Raw genomic sequence first — 7,566 nt, forward strand, 5'->3', positions numbered from 1 at the left:
TTCAAGATTAGTAAAAAATGCTTCCCTCATACTGCATTTGTGAGGAACTCAGGCAGAAGGAATCACCAACCCGCTGAGCGTGCCATAACTTATTACCCTGATACCACTACAATAAACACATTTTAATTCATAATGATTGAACAAAAGAAATCTGTATTTTACTAGGAGATTCAAAACTGAAGGTCAAAGAGAGAACAATTATAAATACACCCTGTTTCTGGTTATTCCAGGCCACTTTTAAGGGAACAAACTGCTGTATCAACCACATAACTGGGAACAAAAACTTTGGGTTTTCCTTGATTCATTGACTCAACAATTCACAAACAATTAATGACATTCAATTTTCCCAGAGTCTTGTATTACTGCGCAATCTTAATTTTTTAGATTATTTGGTTCTCCATCATTTAGTTCTTCTAAACTACAGTCCTTTCATTCAGATACATGAACCTGCCTCCAGTTTGTTCTCCAGATATCCCCACAGAAGCCTGTTTTGAAGGTGTTACAAAGCCTTGTAAAGCTGTGTTCTCAGCCTCGTTCCTAGGAAAAGCAAGTGTGCTTCCAGTTTTGCCCAAAGGGATTTTCCTTCTTTTCCAGATGAGACAAAGATGGTTTTTAGCAATACTCCTGGTGTTCTTTAAATTCAAAGCTAGAAACAAATGAGAACGTTAATTGTATTATACAAGATATTGATTATGCTTTAGTTATTTATTGTACTTCAGAAGCAGCTGATACCAACTATAAACAGGCATTTTTGAAGTAGTAGGGCAGAATCCTGTAGAAGTCAAACAAAACAGACACCTGGAAATATCAATGCAATGCTTAAAGCACAAGTACCGGGAGAACAGTGGCTGATCCTGCAGTCCATGTAACATCCCCTGCCCTGTAAGTTGGCAAAGTAGTCCTTAAAGTTTGACAGGTCAGGTCAGGAAGGTTGTACTCAGTGAGAAATCATTTAATTATTGACCATTATCCATTAACAACAGGAGAGAAATTCGCAATATTTGTTTCAACCTACTCTTTTCCACCCCTTCTCCAGCACAACTGCATCCATCATTTTACCAGGCCAAAAAGTAAACATACAAATGATTGGATCTTACCTTTTTTGGGTTTATTTCATTCAGCCTCCAAAACCTGTGCTTTTGTTTCCAAAGCAATTACTTGTCTCTGCAAGTCATCGGTTATTATCAGTGGAAGTCAAGGCTGTTATTTAATAATTTATATTAAAACGACCACACAACACCTGTTTCCAAGATGCTCAGCTTTCCTGAAATCTGATGGCCCACGAAAGACATATTTGGTTTCCAGAGCAGAAATCACAGGCCACACTGCAGATTTGTTTAGGGAATTTGTCCAACTGGGAGTTATCTCTGAGCCAAGTGAACACTTTGATAGGCTTTGAATTCTCAGGGCTACCAAAGTCATCTTCCGGTCAGAGGGAAAAGCCCAATTCTCAGAGGCAAACCACACATGGGAGCATTTTCAAATGAATTAAAGTTGGAGCAAAAAAACACATGAACAGGCAAAGAATGAAAGAATAAAAAATGCTGTTTATAACATAAGATAGAGAGCTTGGTATTTCACTCACAGGAAACAACAAGCTAGTGACTCATTCCAGACACTTTCTTCCTTCATTTCTGCTGGGCAACTCGTCTCCTATACAACAGATGGTTTATTTTTCTGCTCCTCATGCTTCTGGAAATCACACCTTTCCTCAAATGATGCTATAGAAATACTAGTCACTAACACAGATATTTTTTTGGAGAATATGCTAAAAGGTTGAAAAACACATTATAGAAACATGAGAAATTTATTTCTTACTTTCTTACTTTATATTCTACTTTTATTCCTCTCTCTCCTTGTGGTTCTAAAGTTCCTTTTATTTCTGAAGGTCCGACTTTTCCAGGGAAACTTTACAGGCCTGTCAATTCTTCTCTTAGAGTTTAACTTAAAATAAAATTGTTCAAATGTTTCCTAATTTTTTCTACCACTATGTTTTTTTAGTGCTTTAAGAAAGCACCAAGCACGGACTCCTTCCCTCTTCCTCTTCCCCCTGCCCCTTCCCCCTGCCCACCCTCAGGAAAATAAATACATCTCAGGAAAATTGAATTATTCCTGTGGAAAGCTTCATCTTCTTGGAAATGCATTCCTTTGATGGAAAAGCCTTTACTACACCTACTTATTGCACTGAAAATCCAGTGAAATAAATGCCCTCATGTTGTTGCAGAGGTACACATTCTCTCAAACCAGAAAGCCGGTCTGGTTCAGCTGTATTCTAATCACTCATCACAGTATATGATTTGGAAAATGAGCTAAATTGCAACATTGAGGATTCCTCTCTGAAGCAGTTTCTTGAAAGATACTGCTGGCTTTACTTATTTCAATCATGGAATTGCAGAGGGCACACTGAGGAGTATGTGGACCAGAAAATATCTATGCAGAATATCAATATATGGCACTGAAATTTGATGTCATAGTTCATCTAAAGTGATAATGTTGAGACTTTCTTTGTGGTTGAAAAGCAAGTATCTAATTCCAGGGTGGGTGGTATATACATGATAACACAGACAGGGTATGGTAAGGAAATATACAGTTTCATGTGTACTTATTAAGAATTTGGACAGAAACTGATTTAACAACTTAGGAGAGAGGGTGACTTGGTTCTATCACATGACAGAAAGCATTTGTGGGTATATTTGCTGTTTGCAGCAGTGCATGAAAAAAGTTACCTAACAAATCCTACCTTGGGGGAATTCTGCTGTTGGGGCATAGAGTGTATGAAGCAATCAAGTTATAACCATCAGATTAGTAGGCAACTCTAGCAACCATGATTTCTGGTTTTGAGAGCTGGCCCCTGGAAAGAAAAGGCAGTAATAATTTAGAAGGATATAATAGGAAGTGATTCAGAGTACAAATGGTACAATCAGATTAAAATCTCGTTACATGTCTATTTTATGGGCTGCTGTGAAAATGTATAATATTATTTTTTTATTTATTAAAAGCCAAGTGTCTAGAGTAGCATAATAAATGCAGAAAGCATCTTCAGCTTCCTGAAATTGTGCAGAGCCTACAAAAGGCTAATGGGGCAGGAGAGAAGGACACGAGTGAAAAGACAAAATGAAAGATTGAAGAAGGCATGAAACAAGAGTAAAGGGATGGTAAGGAGTGTCAAAATTACAGCATTGCTAAATGGTCATAGTTCTGTACCTGTTCTCCCTCTGCACCTCTGGGACCATCTCTGGCTGGTAGGACACTGACTGCAGGACCACTGCACTGAACTTCCGGCAGGAAAAAAAATGATTTTCAAGTTTTTCTGTGTTACCTGAACTTCTTACTGTCAGCAGTGAAAGCCCAGGCATTGAAAGGATGAAAAAGAATCATTGTTAAGTCTACAGCTCTGTGACAAATCAAACACAGTCATTTCACAAATGTCTCCATTTACACTATTTTGAGGGGTTACCTGGGAAATACACTCCTGTCTTCAGGCAAAAGGGATAGTGTAGGAACCATGTCATACAGCCCCTGGTTGTATCTGTACATATTGAAACCTGAAAAGAAACAACCAAGCTTATAAGAGCCTGAAAGTCTTGATGTCTAATGAAAATACCTCGTATCACAACAATCATTAATCTCACTGTGCTAGAAATTAGAGTGTTTTGTTCATTGTATGTCTAAAATTACAGCATTATTCTTCATGCCAAATGAGTCATACAATATTCCAGTTGAGGATGAATCCTCAACAGCTCCTTGTGTTTCTGCTGGGACTCTTCTTTTCACAGCAATCAGGGTTGCTGCAATTGCTAAGCTCAAAGTGATTAAGTGCTTTTCTTAGAATCTCCACTACCTGCAAACATCCACAGCTTAAAGGACAAAATGTGAAGTGTGTTTAAGCAGCAATGATCTGAATGCTTCCCCTATTTCTCCTTTCAAATCCTGTATATTAAAAAGATACATTTCTCCTCAGGATTACATCTCAGAGCTGAACTCCTTTTGTATTCCAAAAGATCTGCAATCCTTTGCTGCCCTCTCTGAGCAGAACAGCAGTAACAGATAGTAGCATCATAAGGTAAAGCTCTGACAAGCTGCACCACAGTGATTGCCCTTGTTTTCAGCATGAGGTCAAATGTGAGGCAATCATACCCCATGCACTCTGTGTTTAACTGAAAAAAACCCCAAATTAAACTACCACAAATGTGAGCTGGCAAACTTTTATAGTAAATAAGCCACATACTAAAGTCAAGTAGTCTTTAATTTCTCCCAGTTCTACCAGTCAAAAAAAGAAGCCCAGGGAAGCACCATTTCGTTGACAGGTTTGGGTAACAAGAGAAAAATCAAATCCAGCATGAATTCTGCTACTCACCTCAATTATTTCTCTTTATTTTAAGCTTCAGAAAATATTTCTCACAGAGAGCAGCTTCCCCTGTCAGGTTTCATCTGATAAAGTACAATACAGAGTATAATCACCAGAATATTACTGTAAGAACATTATAATTAGGATAAAAAGCAGAGGTTAAGGAGCACCATTTTTCTATATACTTCTTTGTGCTCCCTCCATTAGGCTCCCATCAAAGTCTGGAGGAATGGCACACACTAAAATAAAATAAGGAAGGTATTTAGCCAACTCGTATAACAAACTTGAATCCTGGTGTATATTTCTTATCCAACTTCGTGGGTTCCAGACAGTTCCTAACTGCTCTGTAAAGATTTCCTTCTGTTGATTTTCTATACTATGTGAACTATCCAACACTAGGCAAGTTGACGTTGCTAGTGTCTCCCTTGAAGGTAACAAGAGAAAGCTAAAAATAATGGTGCAATAAAACAAAACTTGAAAACAAAATGTGAGCCTTCAGATAAGTCCACTCCCTACAGAGATTCGACCTCACACAAATCTCTGTTGGTTTTGCCCGACAAGAGCTAAAATCTATTTACCTCCATAGTTTTCCAGGATGACTGCTCTAACCTTTTATTCTACAAGAGCCCAAGTGCCTGTTTATGCTTTGGCAAAATGGTGGCAGGGTTTCCTAGCAATTAAATCATTTTCCAAAGCAATCAATGACAATCAGCACCAACAATGGTTTAGATTAAAAAAAAAGCAAAATGCACCAAATTTCTCACAAAAACTGAATAAATCTTAGGGAGCTGAAAAAGAAAAAATCCGGTTTTGCAATCCATGCTTATATTTATAGAAGGATAGAGAATTCCATGCGGAGAATCCTATTGTGTGGATTTAATCACAGTCTTCAGGTCCTAAGACTTATACAGAGATAATCCCAGCAGAGATCAGAATTAGGCTTTGAAAGATAACCAGAAATGTGTATTTTGAAGGTAACTAGTTTGGGAGTTCCTTTTTGAAGACAGAGGTCTAAGGTAATTATTTTTTTCTCTTTAAAATATGCTTTAAGCCAATTCGGGTAATGGCAGAGAAGGGAACCTGGAAGGGACAGCAGGAAGTCCTTTTTCAAGACCTAGTCTTGGAGATCACAGCTCTTGGTCATCAGCCCAAAAGCTGAGAACCTGACAGCCCTGTGGAAGTTAAGTAGTAGGAAACCTGTGTTTACACACCGACTAGGCAGGGACAGAATGCTGTTAGACTGTGGGATTATCTCCTCCTGACAGTCCCCCTCGTCAGCTTGCTGGGGGCAGCCTACAAATGTCCCTTCTAACCATCATGTCTGCATCAACCTGCAAAGGCTGCATGGCCTCAGTACACTCAAACACTCACCCAGCAAAGGAACTCATTATTTACCAACACTTTTACCAGCCTGGCAGTCAGCACAACAGAATGCTGGAGAGAAGAAGTGAAACAGAATCCTGCTGAATTTTTAGCATGAGGACAAGCCTGCCAAAAGAAAAAGGTATATCCTCCACATTTCTACTAAAAGCTGTTATTTTGTGCTTTGTTTTGGGAAGAGACTGCTCACTGCTTTATCTCTGTCTTGCACAATCCTAATGATTGCCTACCTCAGTATTCCCACCCCTATTTACAGGGGCTGCATACGACAATCAGGAGTGAGCCCTTTGCTCTTTGCCTAGCCTTGGGCAGACACTGGCTGTGTTACAGTACAAATGAACAACTAAAGAATCAGCACAACTGCAGGCACCGAGTTTTGACTGTAAGGTTTTTCCCCTTTATTCAGTCGGTGGAGGCATTTTTTAATAACCTAGGAGAGGGAAATCTGTTTGAGGCTTGCTTAACTGCAGTGAGTGCCTTTCCTGTGACAGAGTTGGCACTGTCCAGCTGGCCATGCTACCATTGTGTGGACATGGAATGTCCAGAACAGTGTGTGCTAAGTAGCTCTGCAAAATTAATAACATAAAATTTAATCCTGAGGAAGAGATGTTTCAGCAATTTTGCTTGCACAAAATTTCCTTACCAAGAGTAAGGTCTGTTAGATGTTTCCAGCTTTAAAAATCAAAGTTCTTCATCCCTGCAGCAGTGTCAGGAGGGGTTTTGTCCCCAGGATCCCATTTCTGGGGCTACTGTTCTCTGTTCTGGTGGCTTCAGAGAGAGAAGTTATAGGCTGTCAGGTTGCCTTGTATCTTTCCTATTCAAGAGCTAGGATAAATTTAGTGTCTTTAAAAATATAATGAACACATCAGCTCAGGGCAGTGCTACTTGTCAGACATGATTTGATAAAAACATTGTAGAGCCAACATCATTAAAAAGAGATTTGGAACAAGAGATCTGTTGGATTTTTTTTTTTTTTTTAAAGAAGCTGAATTTTCCACGCTGACCTTTGCTGTTTTGGCCAGGAAGCAGACGTGAGATCTATGTGCTGTCAACACATGGCACCCAACTTGTAACCTTGTAACCCACAAAAATGTCTGGTTTGTTGTATGACTGTTGAACTTCCCTGGAGGCTGCTTGCCTGCAAAAGCAGAAGTATGAAGCAGACAGGATTGTCAGCAATTTCCCCACCCCTAGGCTCTCTTTAGGTCAAGGCACCATCTTGCTGAAACATAGTTCTTCCACACAGAAGAAATTTTACTAAACTCTGTCAAACCCAGCATGTTTATATGAAGTACAAAACTGACAAGACTGTTGTAAATTTCTGCATTAAGTGACAAATATAAATCATAAGGGCAGATAGCTTAGTATTCACAAACTCTTACATGTTTTTCTTCACTGGGTTTGTAATTTCTTTTTCTATCTGCTTATCTCTATACAGCCTTCTCTTCCTCCAGAATTATTTGGTTCTGATTCCAAGTTTGCATACAGAGTTCCTCACTATTTAGATCCTTGAATGTACCTTGTTTCTGCATACCATTCCTTGGGTGGAGTGGTCTTGTGTCTGCATATTCTTTAATATATAGTGAAACTCTGCAGATTTCCTTGGAGATGGAAGCAGCTCAGCACAGGAGAAAACTTGGCTTTTGAAGTTTCAGACTCTCCTTTGGAGCCATCAGTTTTGAGTATTCTTTACCAGAAGCAATATCATATGGGAATAACAGAAGTGGGAACTATATCCAATTATTTTCATCACAACATAGCAGGGTGACAGCTTCTAGACACTTGCAAAAGAATATATGGCTAAAGCACTGGATAGAAATGCACAGCTACCTCACTGA

The 7,566-nt window shown here is 39.1% G+C and overlaps 1 pseudogene; it reads right to left on the bottom strand.

The window, feature by feature from the left end:
- Nucleotides 1-144: 144 nt before the first annotated feature.
- Nucleotides 145-3,294, bottom strand: LOC138112765 (mannose-binding protein-like; annotated as a pseudogene).
- Nucleotides 3,295-7,566: the final 4,272 nt, after the last annotated feature.

This window comes from Aphelocoma coerulescens, chromosome 6 (genome assembly GCF_041296385.1).
Source record: "Aphelocoma coerulescens isolate FSJ_1873_10779 chromosome 6, UR_Acoe_1.0, whole genome shotgun sequence".
Lineage (NCBI taxonomy): Eukaryota > Metazoa > Chordata > Aves > Passeriformes > Corvidae > Aphelocoma > Aphelocoma coerulescens.